The sequence below is a fragment of the Salminus brasiliensis genome, chromosome 15 (genome assembly GCF_030463535.1).
Source record: "Salminus brasiliensis chromosome 15, fSalBra1.hap2, whole genome shotgun sequence".
Taxonomy (NCBI): Eukaryota; Metazoa; Chordata; class Actinopteri; order Characiformes; family Bryconidae; genus Salminus; species Salminus brasiliensis.
The window spans coordinates 23,287,586-23,308,954 of NC_132892.1; the positions used below are offsets into that span (position 1 = coordinate 23,287,586).

General features: G+C 41.6%; 1 protein-coding gene across 5 annotated transcripts in view; it reads right to left on the reverse strand.

Annotated features, from left to right (window-relative positions):
• Positions 1–21,369, reverse strand: part of bcl9 (BCL9 transcription coactivator) — a 125,669-nt gene that overhangs the window by 31,295 nt on the left and 73,005 nt on the right. For all 5 annotated transcript variants that reach the window (XM_072657805.1, XM_072657800.1, XM_072657803.1 and 2 more), the window contains exon 2: positions 16,681–16,955. The gene's annotated coding sequence lies outside the window, so the exon portion shown is untranslated. The remainder of the gene's footprint in view (positions 1–16,680; positions 16,956–21,369) is intronic.

The following is a 21,369-nucleotide window of genomic DNA, read 5'->3' on the forward strand; positions in this document are numbered from 1 at the left end:
TCAAGAGTCGGCACCTGAGGGCTACACACACACACACACCAGAAAATAGGTAGTAACCCAGAGAAAGTGTCTCAGGAGAGGCAGAGCAAGAGAAACTCAAACAGCAGTGTGCTTCCTTCATTAATAGACAAAAAGAGGAAAATAAATAGCTTTTCAGGCAAACCTGAATTAACATTCGGCGCATTGTCAGATGTCAAGGCTCACATGCTGGGATTTGTTAGTTTCCGCGAAATAAAACACCTCAACACCCCGGTGCTGGTGAATTGTATACAGTACGGTACAAAACCTGTGCAAAAACCAATACACAACCCTCAGCACTAGCAGTGAAATTGGTTTCTGGAAAAACTCGAAAGGAAAGCAAAGTGAAGCTCTTACCTTCACATAAAAATAAATAAAAACACACCAACAACCACACACAGTAGTGTTGCTAGACTACATACGAGTACACATAAGAGTACAGAAAGCTGTTAATTATAATATTAATATCACAAGAAGTGAAAGGAAAGCATTAGTAAGGGTTAGCACAGCTTTATAAACACGATTTCACACTGACTGACAGGCTACAGAACCTCAAATAACCACTCTATACAACTGTTGTGAACAGAAACGCATCTCAGACTCCACAACCCTGAGGCTGATGGGCAACAACAGTAAAAGACCACCTTGGGTTCCACTTCTGTCAGCCAAGAACAGAAGGCTGAGGCTGCAGCGGGCACAGACTCACCAAAACTGGGCAGTTTAGTTCCGGAAAGTTCTGGGGCACACAGATTGTAATAATGTCAACATTATGGATCCATGGAGAGTAATAGTATGTGGCGAAGGATATTGCTTGAATTACCCATTTGATCCTATTTGAGTGGTGTTGCTGACCATGTGCATCCCTTCATGCCCACAGTTTGCACGTTGTCTAAAGGACAGTGACCGAATCAGAATATGATATGATGGAACAAGAGATTCTCAGCATAAAAGCAAGAATTGCATGACAAAGTGGTCTCCCACTTTAATAAACTATAGTAAGGGAAGACAATAAGAGAGTTCATAAAGTACAATGCTCTAAATTATACTTCCTCACCAAGGGGGTAGATTTATTTTTAGATTTTTTTTCAATTTTCAACCCAAGATTAGGCTGAAGAACCACCACGGCATTCTTTCAGAGCTTTGTCTTGGCCAAGATGGGGGAGTAATGGGGTTGCACTGTCCAAAATCACAGCAAGACAATACATACAAGAGCACCAAATCCCATTCCAACTGGTTGCCAATATATTACTTCTCTGCCTCGACCAACATGCCAGAAAGCGTTTGGCAAAACAGACTACACAGATGACCACAGAAGACCACGCCTGTTACCACCAATGCACTTTTCTGGACATTACCGCTTAGGAGCTGTATGTGTGAAAGCAATTGACCAGATAACTTATACCGGACATTACCCTGAATTTATCCTGCCAGCCTCCTAGTACAAAGCCTGGGTAATGTCCGAGTGAGCCCATGTGTGATTAGACCAAGTAATTTTCCAGAGAATTCACAGTGGGTGTGTTGATGACCTCATTATGGAGGAGTCAGTAGCCTCGTGGGCCACCTCAGATGTGCTGTAAACAAAACAGTCTATTCCACAGCGTACACAGCATGCCTCCTACATGTGCTAGACGGGTGTCGCACCTTGCCTAAACCACGTGGATCATTTCCTGTAGCGAGAACGCAGCAAACACTGAAAATATCTGGCTGTATGCTACATGTTAAAGGGTAACTTTGGATAAGCTCACATGTGAAAACGGTTTAAAAATCATTTTTTTAAATGTTAGTTTTGACTTCTTTTTGATTTTAGGATCAGCAATCCCAGCTCCGACCTCCAGCAGTTCTTCACAATTCAAATACAATTTTATAGTCCCAATGGAGCAGTTTACAAAAAAAAAAAAAAAAAAAAAAGTAATGAATCATCTTACAATATCGATGTCGGAGCAGTTTCAGCCTAGGCATCGACTATGGCCGCTATCTCTCAGCGTTCATTTAAACATCTCCAAAGCTCTCCTCATGGGCATCTAGTATTATGGTTTGATGATAAATCATGTTAAATAATGAGCTGGTGATGGAATTGAACAATTGACTTGCTTTTCAGACTCGCTCACAAGAGCTCACTGTATTTTTGTTTACCTGCATCTGTCCTAATGTGATTTGGAGTTTGTACAGTAAAGATCTCACTTATGGCCAAGATAAATGGCTTTAAATAACGTGCTTAGGTGCCCAAGACATCTGTATAGTACAGTGTAACGTTAAGGTACTTGGATTGGACGTGCAACAATAGTATTGGGACATCCCAATCAAGCAGCCTGCCCTAACTTCTAGATTACCAGGGCCTGTGATCTAAAAGTACAGCTCCAATTAAATCCTTTAAAAAAAAAAAAAAAAAAAAAAAAAAAAAAAAAAAAGAGTCACCCCACCACGGTAAACCACACATACATACATGACAGCCTGACAGACGGGCCCAGAGCTGGATGCATTGTTGCATGTCTATTGGCAGCTCAACAGGAAAAACTCTAAGAATTCATAGAACACACGTGCCCAAATGTGGCACTACATACGCACGCACACACATGCTTCCAAACACGGACGGAAGAGGAAGAAAAAAAAAATAAAAAAAAATCACTGCCTGGTGAGCCGCCGGCAGACATGTTGGGATTGAACCTGGTCGGCGTGTAGTGCTTTCACAACAGCATTCCACACACGTTCAAACAAACCAGTCCAGCCACGCTAGAGAGACAGAGAGAGAGAAGCACGGCAGCACAAGACTAGGACGTTTTCCGTCCGTCTTTATAGAAGGCCATGCCCCTGCATCCCACTCTTCCAAACACTGCACAGGAGGACAGATGGAGGGATAAGGAACATGGTTACACAGAGACAGAAGGCAGAACAAGGACAAGCTCAAGCCACAGTCAGAACAAAATTTATACATCACCCTCCAAGAAGAAGTGGTAATAACGGAAGCTTCCTACAAACATCCAGCACTGCGAAAAAACTCAAGCCTTAACCACCAAACGGGGATGGAGAGAAGAACAGAGAGAAGAACGGACAGATGAATGGAGGCAGGAGAGGAGGTGAGGGGCTATATGCGCTGTCAGTAAAGAAGGGGAAACTGACAGAGCAGGCTGCGGCCTGACAGCAGTTTAGAGACGTGTTTTGGAGGCTGTCAGCCTACTGGACAACCAACATTCATCTTCATCTCTGACCTCCTCCTCCCAGTCAAGCCATCTCCGCATGAACACACGCATCCCCACGGCCTGACGTCCAGCGAGACCAGCCCTTGCGAGATAAACGAACGAGAGGGGCAGACAGCGAGCCTTTAAAACATCACATTTTCCTCTAGATTCTGTACCAACTTGCGGCTTTGCTAAAGTACATACTTGCATAACGCATCTTGTATTAATGCGTAAGCAGCTGTTAAGACCTTGATATCACGGTCACCGTCATCGAAAAAACTTGCATCTCCATAAAAAACATCAACTTTAAAGGTTAAGCATTTTTTTCCCTTTCTCATGTAATTCCATGTAAAACTTCAACATTCCCAAGCCAATTCGGAGCATTTCTATTGGTCCAATCATAAAATTGACAAAATGTAAACAACAACTGCCAGACTCGCAAGTCAAAAGGTTAACTCTTCAACGTAGGGATGTCCTGATCCAATCCAGCAGACTGGGATCAACTCCGGCACATTTTAACAGGTCAGCTTTGTTAAGCTTGAATAAGTTCAGACTCTTTGTTTTCACCACAATGTTCTGGTAGATCACCCTCTAGCATCCTGTAGGCACCATCAACAGACATTCACAGCCCACAGCAGTGAGGAGCATTCTGAGAAGATATTAACGGTTAGAGTCTGCAGCGTAAACCTCACAGCAGACCTTTAAACCTAAGGTAATGTGTGGTTCTGGTGCTCTGATTAGATTCGAGACACCAGACGTGAAACCTTTACAACGTGTGAAAATACGCTTCTTTTACGACTGCACAGATCCTTGATTTTAAACCAGCACTGACCAGTATGTTTGAAACTAAGAGGAGGTTATTGTACACATGTTCAATGTACACAAACCCAAGATCATAGCACATTTACCAGCCTAGACAATAGCTATTTCCCCATCAGTAGCTGACACAAAAAAAAAAAAAAAAAAAAAAAAAAAAAAACAGCCATCAGTTCAGAGTATGCAGCACTACACATACACCAAACATGGAGGCATTTCACTGCAGCGTTTTAGGGCAACTGGGAGCTAAATGATGAAGGAAGGCACACAGACTAGATAAGTCCATTTAAAGAGTCAGGCTGCTAAATATAAGTCAGTCAAGAACTTTATGTAATATTTTTAAATAAACTTTATTAAATTGGGGTTTTTTTGCATTAATTAGCAGCACATCATCTCTTAATCATTTGGGTGCACTGTCTACATAAAGATATAAAAAAAACAAATGAATATCTGTCAGCATTCAGGTACAGGCTCAAGTGTGTCCTGTGATGTACAGAAACTTACTGTGCTTCAACACAGGGGTGGGGTATAGACCATGTTACTTCAGACATTAAACAGCATAATTGGTCTTCTTAAAAACCTTTTAAACAGAACTGGCACTGTGGATGTTCTGTGACGTTCCTAGTTTACCAAACTTCATAAAAATCTCATGATGCTTTGTAAAATGTATCGTTAACACGTCCTCAAATGATGCAATGTAGGGCTGCACGATATCATTTCAGAATTTCCATCCTGATGTGTGTGCACACAATAGTCACATAGCAGGACTTGGAAGGTCATGTAAGGCTAATTTAATTAAATGCTACAATTCTTTGCTGATTAACACAAAAGGGAAATCTACATTGTTCTCATTTCCCTATGACAGATCTACTAGTAGTAGAGTATATCTACCAACGTCATTAATTTTACTACAATATTGGATACACAGAGGGCATTATCAGGACACGCAGAACAAAACATTGCAACACCAGGTTTGTCCATCATCATGCAGCCCAAATGCACTGCTACAATGTGGTCACATCACTCATCCTCATTTTGCATAATTACAAACAATATTATTATATATTATTTAAAATATTATTAAATTAATTAATTCAGCAAACATGCAACTGCAATTCATTTCAATTTCAAATAGTAGTTTTAAAAAACACAGGCACATCTATCATCTTATGCAGAACACCTAATGCAGCATCATCATTGGCCCCACCAGCAGCACTGAATACCAGTTTCATTGTAATATCAAGCCCATGTGGATGCCGGCAAAAATTTAACTGTTCTCCGCTGATAACGTCCAACGAGTTAAGCAGTGAAGTTAAACTGTAGTATTGCTCCCAAATTCAGGATTCATATACAGTAAAGGCTCAGTTATACTTTCACTTCAGAGCATCACGCAGACTCTCAGACTCCACACATGGCATGCAATCTGCTGCGAACGCTATAGGCATTTGTACTAGATGCTTCAGAGGTTGCAGTACTCTCCGATACGACAGGTGGCAGCGCAAATAAAATACCTACTAGTTCCTTCTGAATGAAGTGTGCACCAAGTTGCAAAAATATTGGTGTATGACGACTCTGCTTTGTTTGGCATGCCCACCCTCGTGCCAATTAAGTATACCCCTAGCTTAGGACATAAGGAAGTCTTTGATGAAATACCAAAAAAAAAAATAGGGTCTCAGAGGGGTCCAGTGGACTAAGGCGCTGCCACTATTATTCGAAAATCACTGGTTAGAATCTCAGGTAATGCTGCTTGCCTTCAGCATCCAGAGTCACGGTGAGCACAACTGGTCTTTTGATGGCACTTTCTCTCCACATCACTCCTAGTTTGATGTTGGTCAGCACAGGCGACTGTTAGCTGTTGTATCAGAGCTGGGGAGCAGCACTTTCCTCAGTGTGTGCTGGGTACCTGATATTGCTGGGTTTGCAGCAGTTCCAAAAGAGGCCGTGGCTGATGAGCACAAATTTTTACTCTCCTAGTGTTTGGGCAATTGCTAGTGATGGCAGGAGGTCACATTAACTGGGTAAATGGCCTTTAAAACTGGGGAGGGGAAGGAAAAAAGGTAACTGCAAAAAATATGGAGTGGCTCATGTGTTAAGAATTCCCATTTTCTAAAAGAACAATATCTGAAACTACATCTATACAATATCTAAAGTTGTGCTCTATAGGGTCCTGATCTTATCACAATCTAATGTTAGTCTCAGGCAAAACACTAGCCAGATGTCAACATGCCAGCATTATCAATAAAATCTGCTGCCATTAATACAGTATGTTCTAAATCTCCAATATCATAAACTAACCATAGTCAAAACAGGTTAACTTCACAGTAGGGCTGGTTGATAAATTTTGTTTCATCATTGTGATACACAATATACTTCTCTAAGCATATCAAGGATATTGTTGGTGCTTAAACACTGGTGAACTACAGGTTTCATTACCAACAGTGTAATTAGACTGGATTCATTTTATGCAGTGCAGCAAATGTTGAATAAGAATCACTGTCTTCAGTACGAGAGAGTATCTGAATAGTCATTTTTAGGACTCTGTTGCTACTGTTGTATTTAGTCTGTGTATCGTCACAATGTCTATAAATATCGTGATCTAGTATTTCTACAATATTGTCGAGTCCGACTTCACTGATACTTTACTGAGTTGTGCTTGTCCGTCACGACCAATTGACCAAGCGCAGATAGATCAGCATAATCTTCGTAATCAGCTGATTTATTAGCTTTATTGGCCAGTCAATTTACCAGTCAGGCCAACAGCAACACAACCGTAAACCCTATGAGACCCTACAAAGGTTCTTAAATGGGTCTTGGCTTGGACGTGTAGTTCTAGGATATAGAACCTGCACCTTATGCTGAGGCTCTTTAGTTATGATATGGAATATTAATGTTTCAGGGCCGTAAAGGTGAAGGTTCCCGAAGGGTTTTTTGGCTTGGACATGAAAGTGAAGGTTCTATTCTCATTAAATATCTACCTAGAACTCTCTGTTCTAACTAACAACTTAGGACCTTGTAATTTAGTGCTGATAGAGTTAAGTATTAACAGAAGGTAGGAGGTTCTATACCAATTCAGATTTTCCTAGAACTGCGTCCATAAGCCAAAAACAATTTAGGAACCTTTACTTTGAAAGCTGAGAGACGTTCGGTCTGATGGGGTCAACGACACTTTGTTTATCACACCCCAAACTTCAAACATCGGGTTGAACCTTTTCAGTAAATTTTTAGGTAGCTGGAAAGCCTCCTGTAGCTGCAGCACAGCCGCCCCCCTTTCTCGCCCTCTCCCTCCCCCCTTCTCTGCACTTCCTCCACTGTGCAACATGCCGAAGATGTCAGAATTCCCAGCACCGTCGTCCTCGTGTCTGCTTGCTTCATAAAGCTTGCGCGCCCAGAGATTTTCCAAACGCATTTGCTGAAAACTGCACAGGCCTGTGCTGAACCCAGCGACCCTAACAGCAGACAAGTGTTCGCTCCTTCTCCCCTCTCTCGCGTGCGCTTTCTCTCGCGCTCCCTCTGACCGCAAGGCTATACTCCTGGCTGGGTATTTTCTTTTGTTTGCTTGAGTGTCAGTGGGGCTCATGTAGCGCTCGCTCTTGCTCTGCTACCAGAGTTGGCACGGACGCTCAGCCCGGGACGGCCTGCCAAAGGCTTGGCGCCGCGCGGACATGATGTCAGACGACCAGCTGGTGAGAGGGGTGATGTGCAGTGGCACGTAAGGGTGCACACGTGCGAAGATACGCACACACTTAGCACACGCTCGCTCTCATAGACACACACACCAACAGTATCTCCCTCTGCAAAGCATTTATGAGTCTTCAGATGATCAATGCAACTAAACTAATATCAATATTATATGACTTAATATCAGCACCAAGAAACTAACAAATGTAGATAACCATAAATGTGTCTTTCCTGAAGGAAATGGTTGTGCAGCTTGAGCAGTGCCCGCTTCCATGCAGTTGCCAGGCTGTTGCTATGTGGCTGCTATGGTATTCCAGTTGGTTTCTATGGTGCTGGTAGCCAGATGCTAGGTGGCTGCCAGAGTGTTTGCTACGGTGTTAAAAGGCAGCTGCTACGGTACCCCAGGTGGTGGCTATGGTGTCATCAAGGGGTTAATGGGTGTTCAAGACAGCATAATAGGCCTCACTCTCTTACATTTACCAGAATCACTAATCCAGGTCTATTTACTTCTAAAAGTGGACAATATACAATATTTTGTAACTGAGACTATTGTAGGTTGCTTACAGAACACTAGCTGTAATTGGATGGAGAGCAAAACTATCTAAATGCTCAATAAATAGATAAAGTCCTTACATTACAGTGATCATCACTATAAAGAATATTCACTGTATGGACAAAAGTATTGAGACACCTGCTCATACATTTTTGAAAAACTCCTTTTAATACTGCTTTTGTTTGAGTAACTCTACCGTCTCTACTGTCCAGGGAAGATTTTCTACTAGATTTTGGAGCAGCACTGCAGAGACTATTTGCTTGCAATCAGTGACAAGAACGTTAGTGAGGTCAGGGTGTTGTCTGATCACCACCCTCCCCTTATCCCAAAAGTCTTGGATGGAGCACCAACCATCATTCTAGAGAACACTGCTTCACAGCTCAATGCTGGGGAAGCTTTATACCATTCTAACCTATGCCTGGCATTTGGCATAGTGTTAAAAGGTTCATGTTTATGTTCTCCAGAGTCTCCTATTCTATTGGCAATACTACTGTACTGAGACTAGACAAGATGTGCATGTGCAAAGGATGCAACTTAAAGTAGCTGAATGCATTCATTAGATGGGGTGTTCACGAAAACTGCCAGTGTGTACACAATTATTTTTTACCATATTACCCAAATTCAATTCCAATATCCATATTTTATGCAATGTTCATGAACCAGCACAAATCAGCAGATGTGTAGCCTACTGGACCATCTATGCCAGCATACCTTTACAACTGAAACAGCATGTTACAAGGTTCTCTTACGAGATGCTCTTAACAGACTCTCTCCCGAAAGTGAGAGAGACATAAGCGCACACACACACACACACACACACACACACACACACACACACACACACACACACACAGCAAAGGTTATCAAGGGAACAGAGAGGATGTGTTCAGACATGGCCAAGCCGGTTAAGGTTTTCCACAGAGTCTTCCTTCGAAACCATAAACCGAATGAACCAGAGCAAAGACACAGAGACAGAAGGAGTTCAGTCTGACGGCTAGCGGGAGTCCCTGAGCCAACTGCTTCATTCCAGCAACGGCCTCTATAAAGAGACAGCAGTGTTCGCAATTAAACACACACATACTCACAGACACACACTTTGAAGTCCAGCAGAATCGGTTAAGCCCTGGCCCATTTAGCAACCTGGCAAAGATGTCCCACATGCGCGCACACACACACACACATACACAGTCTTGCTGGCACACTGGTGAAGTGACACAACCTGCTCCTGGCATGGAGGAAACACACTGGCGCAGCTGGACCTCTCCACAACCCAGAGAGGCTGGCCGGCACACACGCGCGCACACACACACACACACACACACACACACACACACACACACACACACACACACTTGCCAACCCTACATCAGGGCTTTTTTTTAATGGAGCCAAGAGGAATGAGGGAAGAGAGAGAAATATGCCTTGTTAGCAAATTGGATTATTTGAGCAAGGAAGAAAGGATGAAGGTGGGCTTACAAAGAGGAATATAAGAATTTGGGGGAATAGTTGCCTTTCCCAGACCAAAAAAAACAAAAAACAAAAAAAAAAAACCAACAACTATATACTTCAATGTATACAAATACATTTAAAAAGCAGTAATCTTGAAGCATTTCCATCTGTCCACTCATCACATAAATTTGAGCAAATGTAAAGAACAACTGCCAGATGTACCAAAAAGTCAACATGTGGCTCAGCAGTCTATTGTGTCCTAGTCTTCGACTGTGGCCTCTATCCACAAGCCTCCTATTGGCCAACCGGCTGCAAGAACGGAAAGCAACCACTTGATACTTTTACTATTTTTTGTTTTTTAATCAGGTTAAATCGGCTGCCTCATTGCTGAAAGTGAAACTCTAATGTGAAGAATCAGAGCTTCCTGTGAACGTCCCCCTTCTATCAATGTATAAATGAGTCTCGACGCTTCCTGTGTAACAGAATGAACTATGATTTTTCATTCAGAGCACAGCTTGGATTGGTAAGCACTCACTGTTCTTTTCAACCAGACAAACAATAAAAATAAATAAATGAGTGATTAGTATTGTAATCATAGTCGTGCGCTTAACACAGATTACTGATGCTAAGAGAATACCACATCTATAAACATACAGCCTGGTTGGAGAATTAACATCCCAACATTCTTGGGAACCCGAGACTAAAATACAGGGGCGATTTCTGTGGAATTTGCAACCATGCAAATTGCAAAATCTAGCCCCAAAAAAAACCCTTTTCAAATTCCAGATTATAACTGGATGCCATTCTAAAACACTTCATTTGCGCTCTACTGGCACTTTTACAATGGCATATAGTGCTTGGGCCCCCGATAATTGCCACTTGTGATGGAATATAAAGGACACTCACCTTTTAAAAACGATTATGACCAGTACTATACAGAGGTGTTTATGCTTGGGTGCTAGGAAAGACAATTTACACAAATGAACCGTTACCCCTTTTCCAACCAAACAAATGAATAAATTAGTAATCAGACCCATTTATATTAAATTCAGCATCTACTGTGACAACCCTTTCCATAATCCATAAGTCCCCAAAACCATACGCTTCTCATGAGTACCATATTCTTCGGTCACAATGTCAAGCTAACAATCGTAGCAGCAGTCCTCTTAGCAGGCAAACATGCTAGTTTACATCACTAGTAGCATGCCAGCATTAGCAACAAACAAGTGACTACATCCTGATTTGAGAAGACAATAAAGCTACTCCAACTCTTAACTCTGGCAGAAAGCCTGACAGAGCGGCGAGTGTATTAACGATCAGCAGCACAGTATGATTAAGTGCATTAAGACTGAAAAACATCCTTTTTGCTAAAGTGCTTCTGGCTGGCAACTGTACTGGGGACAGATGGTGCTCCAGGGGAGATGCTAGGCTGGGCTAGGCCAGGTCAGAGAAGGGTCAGTTGGTCACCAGTCAGAGACCAGGAGGAACTAAACATGCTGGCAATGTAACAGCAGCCATGGCTAGCTTTCTGTTTTTCTAACTACTAAGGTCTGAAATACCTTTCTTCACATCCAGGTATACATGCTTATTCAGGTCCAGACGTATTTTGACGGTGACAATTTGGGTAATTGTGCTGCTGTACACCACAAAAAAGGAATAAAATGTAATATGTAATCTGTGAATAAGGCGTAAACAGAATTTCAGCTTCAAAGACATTTAACTGTTTAGGAATTACAACTATTACTTTTATATAGCTCTCAAAAGTAATTGGACAACTAACTAAGAAGCAGTTTCATGACTAGGTGTGACCTGTTCCCTCAATTTTGTGACAAATTAGAAAGAAGCACGGTTGTTTCTAAAGTCCTGAATTTGCATTTGATAGCTTTATGTGAATTCTCAATCTGCAACCCAAAGAGAAGGTGCTGCAACTGATGGCCATGATTACACTGGAGGGAAAAAAGCATTAGCAAACCTTAGACTAATAAAGAAAATGGTTGGCAACGATTCAAATAAGAAATGAGTATACACAGAATACATACATCTGTCAAACATGGTGGAGGCAGCTTTATGGCGCTGGCATGTATAGCTTCCACTGGTGTTCATTAACAGATAACAGGACCAATACATGAGCCTTCACCAATGCAACATCACCGGGCTACCTTCGAGGAAAGCAGATGTGCGGACTAGCAAAAGTCCCCTGGTGTGGCGAGAGGGAAAGCACCATCTATCCATCTGAAGTAGGTGGCAAGTCCAGTTGTGCTGCCTCTGGCTCTGACTGTAGAGGTCAGGCAGCATGACCTGGGATTTGAACCCAAAATCATTGCCTATATGTAGCAGCACAGGCTCTGAGTGGTCCAACGGGCTAAGGAGCTGCTACTATTACCCAAAGTTTAGGAAGAATGAGATGTGTCAACACTGCTTACAGCATGGCTAACCTCACAGCAGCCATCAAAGGGCGCATTTGTGGGCAGATTTCCCAGCATCAGGTCAATTTCCCAGCAGTTCTTTACCATGACTTCTAGCAATACTTTACCATCTTCATGTCCACCATCTTCCACCTTGAAGAACAGATTACATTTACGTTTTTTCTTTAATGATATTAAAATCCCCTCCAGGGTTACCGAGCTAAGCCCCCTGGCTGTTCTGTCCAACCGTCCTGTAGCTCTATCACACCAAATTTATCGCAGCCTGGAAAGCTGCTGCAAGCCTGAGTCAGCCTTTATGAGCAGAATTTCCATTCTTCCAGCAGAAATTGGTTAATTTTAGCGTGACTAGCCATTTAGGCTTACACACCGACCTTTAAGTCTGCACATTATAAGCAAGGCCTGATAAGTAAGTTTCTTTAATTAGTTTTTGCCATGCTGGCTTATAATTGAACCCAACAAAACATTTCTTGTGTCATTTCTCAAAAATGGAGAAGAGGGGGAATCAAGTATATGTGGACAGGGCTGGGAGAAATCACCAAGGCAGAAATGGTACAAACAAGGAAACCCAATGATTAAAGCACTGGCTTGAGCCGTTAAAGGGCAGGATCTTAAGTCCTACTCTAGCCAGTGGGTTAATAAAGCTCTCCCTCCCACACATTAATTATAATCACCTTTAATTATCGGCTGCTCCAAAGCAGACTGCTGACCACAACCTAAACACAAACACCTTAATGGAAGAGATGTAGCTAATCAAAGAGCATGGAGGCAAATGAGGCTAGCCGTCACACGGAAACGGCACGCAATTAGCGCACACCACGCAACCTCCCACCATGCACACATACAATAACACACCATGCAGGAGACAGACACACATAAAATGAACCATTAGTGGGGGATGGAGCAAGCAGGAAGGTAGTAGTGATTACAGCTCTGTTGAGTGAGAGAGAATGTGTGTCTAAGAGAGAGACAGTAATGAATGGAGTCAAGGGAGAAGCTGAGGCCTTGAGACCGACCTGCAGTCAGGGACCGTCTGCACTGTCCACAGGGAGCTCAACCCCAATGCTGAGCACCACACACACACATCCTCATTTAGAGTTCATTTTTAAATGTGTGCTTCCCTCTATAACCAAAACACACAATTAAGGGGGGGGGGGGGGGGGATTAAACAGCCTGCTAATTAATTAATTTATGATATAAACGATATTGTGCAAATTATGCTGCCTTCAATTTACCTCAGAAGTTGGATGTTGGACCAAGAAATGTTTTGTTTAAATTTCAAATGTCAAAGTTAACTAAAGACTTACCACAACTGGATTGACAAATTTGTGGCAGTGTTTAATGGCGAATCTATCCAAAATATGTCCCACTATTTATGTCCCAGGTTCGCATTGTTAGCGATACCAGCTGATAACGCAGTCTGCTTTATTTTGTGCAGCCAACCACTACAGATAGAAGCTGGATAGAACTATGTGCGTATGACTGATTAATGAGACACCAACAGAAGAGCTAATAAACACTACTATTATAATATACTGCTCCTATTTGTATAATACTACTACTTATAATACTGTTGACGTGTGGTACAGCCATCTTGGATTTTGCACTCTAGGGTTAGTGAAGCTTTCCCAACTTTCCAAGTAAGAAATCCGACTCGTGGGGGCAATCCAGACATATTTCCTACTCGGAATTTCCGCTAATCCAGTTAACGGAATATGGTAGAGATTGTTGTAGAGGTTGGCTACGATTTTACATATATATTTTATGTGCACATATTTGCCCAACCCCACTTTTACGGAATACTCTTGAACAGACTCGTCTGCGTTACTGAATGTTTTCTGCCTCTTTACGCAAGAACTACAGCCTAAAAGTAAGCCTCCAGAGTCAAAGCCAAACATCAACTTTAGTCAGAATACACTGCTTTTGAAAGGCTCAGTGTACCCGCAGTACCCCTGCTGAACACCCCATAAACATGTTTGAGATGTAATGTAGTTTCTCATAGCAGCAACACATACGGCCAAGGCCATGTTAAAGAAAGTTTCGACATTTCCAATCTCAGCTCAGCTACATATGCAATCCATGAGGTATTGTACTGTCAGAATGTTACAACTCGCCTGAACACATTGGTTGTCCTCAGATGGTAAACCTCACTCTGGAAGAGTAAATTTCCTGCCTTTTTTTGTTGTTGTTGTTGGTTTTTCACAGTCCAACAGTTTATTAATGTAAAAACCCACTGTTTTCAACAGTTACAGAGATACATACTGCACATACATATTTAACATTTTAGCAAGCTGTGCAAACTTAAATTAGCAACAAAACAAGCGAACTAGCATAGTCAGAACTCATCAATCAGGGACATTCATTCCACTGTTCTATTGCCCAAAGTTTCCAAACGACAATCACGAAGATTAGATTGAAGCAAAAGTCTTATGAATTCCAATCTGACTGTTTAGACATAGGTCTTGGTACAGATTAAGATTTCATAAGCACACAGTTTACACAGTCACACAAATAACCAATAGGTTCGGGCCACTTATAGCCGTAGTGTGAACAGGGCACTGTATCGGCAAGAACCTGGCAACACAATGCGCATCAGGATACAGGGGTTATGATTCAATCTATAGCGATACTGTAAACAAGGCTAAATTGTTGGGCTGGACAATTAATCAAAAATTCAGAACCTAAGCATCTCCCCCCTTTGCTTTTCATGTACTGCCCTCTTAAACATACTACCGCAGATGTAGTATGTCTCAGACTTCAAATCACTAAGCTTTAATTGAGTAAATCACAACAAATACTTGAAGCAATAAATACAGCAAATTAGAAGTGTTTTATTGCATTATTACATTAAAGCCAGTTCAAATTTAATGGCACCCAGACCCTCTTGGGTGTTGTGTTTATTCATAGCCCTAAGACACAAATCAGCTACCATCGCTCACCTCAGAAAGACAGAGCAGCTGCAGCCAAAACGGTGACACTGAATACTCCAAACATTAGCCAAATATGAGAGTGGGAGAGGCACAGGGAGAGAGAGACTAAAAGGGAAATTGTCTCTCAGAAAAACAAGAAAATCTCTTTCTTTTTTTTTTTCTATACACACATTCTTCCGTTCTCTTCTTTAGAAACTAAATAGCTTCACTTTGTCATTTTTGGACATCAGCTGGGAAATCTGATCAAGGTCTCGCCATCAGTCACACAGCTGAAATGGCCCACGCTGCAAAATTAAAGGCCAGACTGGAAACGTCCTCAGCTCATCCTTTTAAACGTGTTGGAACAATTAGGTGGGTGTAGTTCACTTTTGCAGGCTGACCACTGCAGTAGGCTACATTCAGGCATCTGGCTAAGTAACGAAACATGAGCATCCAGGACAGATCTTTCAGCTTGCCCAGAAATGCATGTGTAAAGCATGTCCTTTAGTGGTGGCTCAAAGCACGAATTACACTTGCCAACTATAGGGGTTGGTGTGGCGGAGACCAGGGTTAGATTCCCAGTCTGGATGACTATGCTGCTCTACACCAATAAGAGTCCTTGGGCAAGACTCCTAACACTATATTGGCCCACCCCTGTAATATGAGTAACCTTGTAAGTCGCTCTGGATAAGAGCATCAGCTAAATGCCATAAATGTAAATGTAGGGGGAGGCCAGGAGCAAGATACACCTATTCTCGCATAATGCTGCTTTAAAAGGCGTAGTTTTTAAAACATACAATTTTCATATTACCTTAAAAATAGTCAATCAACAAAGCAACACGCACTATGATAGATCTGAACTAGCCCTGATCCACTGGAGTCGTTACTTGTGTTTCAAACCCACAATGCTTTACCCATAGGGAATTTCTTTAAAAAATAATAAATGAAATAATAATAATAATAATAATAATAATAATAATGGGATAAAACCAGCACTGGTAGAAACAACTGCACCTAACTTGTGTAGATCTATGATAACCTAAAGTATGTAAAGGTCTGTAGAATGGTTCGGAGGCCAAGCAATCTGGACGAGGATATCTCTACAGAGGATATCATACACCATCAGAAACCACATTGGCAAGTATTTGAGAATACTCTACACTGTTTAGGGCTAATATAAAGTATTGGCTTCCATCACTACATTTGCCTTAGTCTTGAAGAAAAGACTTCAACAATCCAAACAATACTCCCCTGTCTCATGAGTGGTACACACACTGTTTGGTCGCACAGAAGTGACCACCAGGTACCAAAGCCAGGTGGAAATCAGAACTGGTCCCATTTCATTTAAAACATAGGAAAAAGGGGACCAGGCACCTCTGTGCATGGTCAATATAAACGCCTCAAAGTTGTGCACCAATGGTGAAGTCTCTCGCCAAACAATCCCAGGAAAAAACAGTCACTTAATTGTGAGACTGTCTGAAAAACACTTATTTTACACAAAAGCACCACCACAAATCCACATCAACTTTATGCCGTATTGTTAAACCCCATGCGTTTTCCCCTACTGATCCTTCCTTGCATGCAAATCCATAATATTTACACCCTTGCTGGGCATATGACGGCATTTGACAGTGTGTGTGTTGTCATGGTAACCCTACCTTGAATGACCCTGAGGTCTCTCAGAATCTCCGACTCCTCCTCATCTGAAGAGATAGATCCCCTTCCAGTCTGTGTGTGTGTGCGCGTGTGTGTATGTGTATGTTTGTGCGCGCACACGTCTGCTTGTTTGGGTCGGCACACCTTTTTTTTTCTCGTCCTGCCGATTACACCAGTGTTGAGTGCGTTTTATGGAATAAGGGTCCAGGGGGTTGTTACAGAGCAGTGGAGACGAAAGGTTCTCTCTCAGGGATGATCAGAAAATCCATATGCAAACCTGCAGAGACAGAAATAACACAAGGTCAGGCTTTTGCTTCACATTGAGGGACAAATTAGAACCATAACATGTAACCCAACAAGACGTCTACAGAGAGCAGTCCACACAACCTTATCAGAATGGGACCAAGCACGTACAACCCGCAGACCCAGCAGCTTGGTGTGCTGCATGTGGCGGCCAAACGAGCTCCACACGGCGCACGCCAGCGCGGAGTGGAGAACACCCTCGGGAACCCTCTTCGTCGAACCCGTTTGAATGTATTCTACCGCATGCTAATTTCCAAAACCAAAAGCTATGGCAGCAATTACATGACTCACTTTGTGGATAGGTGCAGTGTGTATTCCATTCGGCAACACAAACACCCCAGAAGAAAAAAACATTAAAAAAGAGAGACGGACACTTCTTTGGCTTTGACAATATGAACATTGTGAGAACTGGTAGGAAAATCCTGAGGCAGCACTGACATTTCCTATTACACTACAGTTAGTGCTGATATTTGGGATAACAGCGAAGCTTTTACACACTAAACCTGTAGAACTTCGCTGACAACAATTAAAAAGGCTGAGCTGAACCAAAGTTCTTTTAAGAAAGTCTGTTTGCTCAGTTGCCATCTTTACAATGTTGCATTAACAGCAGACCAGGCTCCTATATCTATTAATTGGGAGAGACCAAAATACTTAGCGTTCCAAATATATAATTTCAATCCCTGATAAAACTCAACAAACCCCTCACGAAGAGTTTGTACCATTCTGCTCAATAATGTACAACGTAGCAGTGTGCACAATGTACTATTCGGCTACTGCGCTTGCGTAGATCCACATTTTGGGGGGTGGGGGCGGGGCGGGGGGGGGGGGTGAGGGCTTTATCAGTCAACAGACGCAACATTGAGCATTATGAAAACTCCCACTCATATTTTAACCAGTGAACCAGTCGTCTCCTCATTTCTAATATCTCTGGCTGAACTTATACTTCGACAGTTCTACGGCTCTCTCCGCACCAAAAGTGTACCCTATAGTATCAGAGGTTATCTTGAACTCAGCTGGAATTTAAGTCATGAAGTTTGCAACACGCTACCTGAATTGGTTTTCATGCACACTGGTACAAACAGAAATGGCCCAAAATGACTCTGAATAAAAGATTTTTACACTGAAATTTAAGATGGCTTCAGTTTGCAGTTTGGGAGATCCTTTTGCTGGTCCTTGCGTGGCTTGTTAGGGCTATAGATTGTTCACAATTATTATTATTACAGGTAATACTAAGCTTGAAAAATGCTCCTCAAATGTTCCCCCAGCAATCAACAGCCATGAGCTGTCCAGCACTACGCAAACCAAAGGAACCGTTATCCATTTGGCAGGAGAGGCCTACAAGAAAATAGTAAAGCTTTTTCAGGTAGCAGTACCAAGACCAAGAAACTTTCCATGAGAACTGCTCATAGGATTGATAAAGGCACCCCTCTCACCTTCCTAAAAATGTAAATTTTAAAAGAAAATCTCCTTAAAGGAACAAGCTTCCTTGTTTCAAGTCCTGTGGACCGACGAAGTGAACATAACTTTTTGGCTGCAATGAGCAAAGGCATGTTTGGAAGAAAAAAGGTACAGTGAGCAGCCAACATTTCACTGGTAGAAAGAGGAATAGTTCAAATACCAACAAATTCTGGAAGCAACCATCAGACTGTCTGTAAGAAAAAGCTGAAGATGAAGAGAGGATGGATTCTACAGCAAGATAATGAACCAACACTCCTCAAAATCCACAATGGACAATTACCTAAAGAGGCACATGCTAAAGGCCCTCACAGTCCCCTGACCTAAGCCTCATCATAAATCTGTGTATAGATCTCAAAAGAGCAGTGCAGCTAGACGACCCAGGCACCTCTCAAAACTAGAAATCTTAATGAAGAATGGGTCAAAATAACCTAAAAAAAAAAAGAAAAAATTATCAAAAGGCTCTTAGCTGCTACAGAAAAGCATTCCCAAGCTGTGATATGTGCCAGAGGGGGTGTGACTAAGTATGACCATGCAGGAAGCCCAAATTTTGAAAGAAAAAAAAAAAAAAAAAGGAAATAACGCTAAATGTTAAAAAGAAAAGAGAAAAACCTTTGCCATTATGAAAATAAAAGGTTTTTGTGTGACCGCAACAGGCTACATATATATATATATATATATATATATATATATATATATATATATATATATATATATACACATACATAATATATATATATATATATACACATACATAATATATATATATATATATACACATACATAATATATATATATACACATACATAATATATATATACACATACATAATATATATATATATATATATATACACATACATAATATATATATATATATATATATACACATACATAATATATATATATACACATACATAATATATATATATATATATATATATATATATATATATATATATATATATATATATATACACATATACATACACACACACACACACACACACACACACAGATCTAAGGTTCATTGATCAGGACAAGGCTTTGTTGTGTCATGATCGTGTCTACTTTCATGAGGAGAGCTTCTAGGCAGTAATCACACTTCTGGGGAATTCCCATTTATGCTTAAAAAAAAAAGGACTAATATTTCACACAGTGAACAAAAGTAGTTGCCTTTTCATACATGCTTTCACTACTCAGGTTAATCGAGATGAAGAACAAGGGGAGGCCAAACGCAAGGGTGAGGCTTTTTGTCCATCTTTCTAAATAGGTGATGATAGGCCAAAGCTGTGTAGGCTGCAACTGTCTGGGTCTGTTTTTGTGCTACAAGCTCAGGCACTATTACACCTTGATTTTATTTCCGGAATCAAACCAGGATGGCGACTGAAGGCCGCAGCACACATGCATGTAACCAGAAGCACAGAAGGAGGTGAAGCTGAGGTGTCTGGACTATGGTACATTAAATTACCAAGAAAATCTGACTTATCTTTTGAGCTAATCATGCTGGAGAGGTGACAAGCTAAAAGACAACACATATCTTTCAGAGTCAATCTATTCTGTAGAGTTATTTCCCTTAAAGCTAAAAAACACTTAAACGCTTCATCAGACACAGGCTCTCAAACCTGCAGGACAACTACAACAAGAGGTGCAAGGTACAACCCAAGAGGATCGCCAAGGATCATGCCAACAACGCCCTACTCTTACCATTGCTGTCTGAAGTGCTGCCTTCTGAAGATCTAAATACAAAACTGTTAAGAAGAAGAGGAGTGAAGACTCTGTCCTTCCTTCCGTCCTTCCCAGTTCCAAGACACATGAAGCGAGCTACCCATCTTTTCACGTAATGTCACTGAACAGCTGAAGTGTCAGGATGTGATGAGGGGGCCAGGGAGAGCCATCCTACACATCCAGAGAGTGTGAGATCAATCATGCTCTCTGGGACCCTCAACCACGCATGGCTGTGGCATCACCAGGGATCAACCGGCCAGACCTCCTGACGATCGACCCCAAGCTTAAGACAGCTGTGCTCCCGTCCTGTAGACTTCAGCTCCAACTCTAACTCCAACCTCACCTGATTCGTCCAATGTCGTCTTTCCGAAGTGGCAGATTAGCTGAACGAGGAGCGTTAGAATTTCTCGTACATCATTTTACAGTACAGTAGATTTTCATGTATCTACATACTGTTCACAGCCCCATAACCTAATGGCCCCAGCAATATTTACTGGCTATCCCTATTATTTTGGTACTGGACTGTAATCATTACACTGAACTGTGTACTGCTTGTTAAGTCCGGACATTATAAATGATACATTTAAGGCATTTATCCAGAAAAGTGCTGCAATGTTTACTCAGAAAACATCCTTAGCTAGTTTGTATGGTCTAGGACCCAAAAGATACCTCTATATAGCTCAGACACTACTAAATACAGTGGAGGGGTGGAGACACTATACACAATACTCAGCACTACAATTAGCCTCTCTAAGTACTCTCGTACTCTCGTACTCTCCACAGTCTCATCAAAAATAAATAAATAAAATATTGAATGGCACATCAAAGTGAAAAATACTTAGATCTGACCTTCTCAGGTTACAAAGATCTAACCTAAAATAGCACAAACTGTGCAAGGCCACTTTTTCAGTTGTGCATTTCGTCCAATAAGAGATTTAGCATGAAACCCTACTTTCAGATACTAGAAGCTCTAAATAAATTAATAAATAAATAAATGCTATTTTAAAGAGAAACTGCGACCATATCAGCCTTCATCGATACTCACGGTATCAACACCGACCAAGCGGTATCGTGGCAATACTCCAGCTACATGACTTAGCACTAGCTTGTGATTGTGGGGCCATGTGCAACAAAACATGGCTATAATGTTAAGAGCAGGCCTGTATCTACACACACACACACACACACACACACACACAGGCTGCA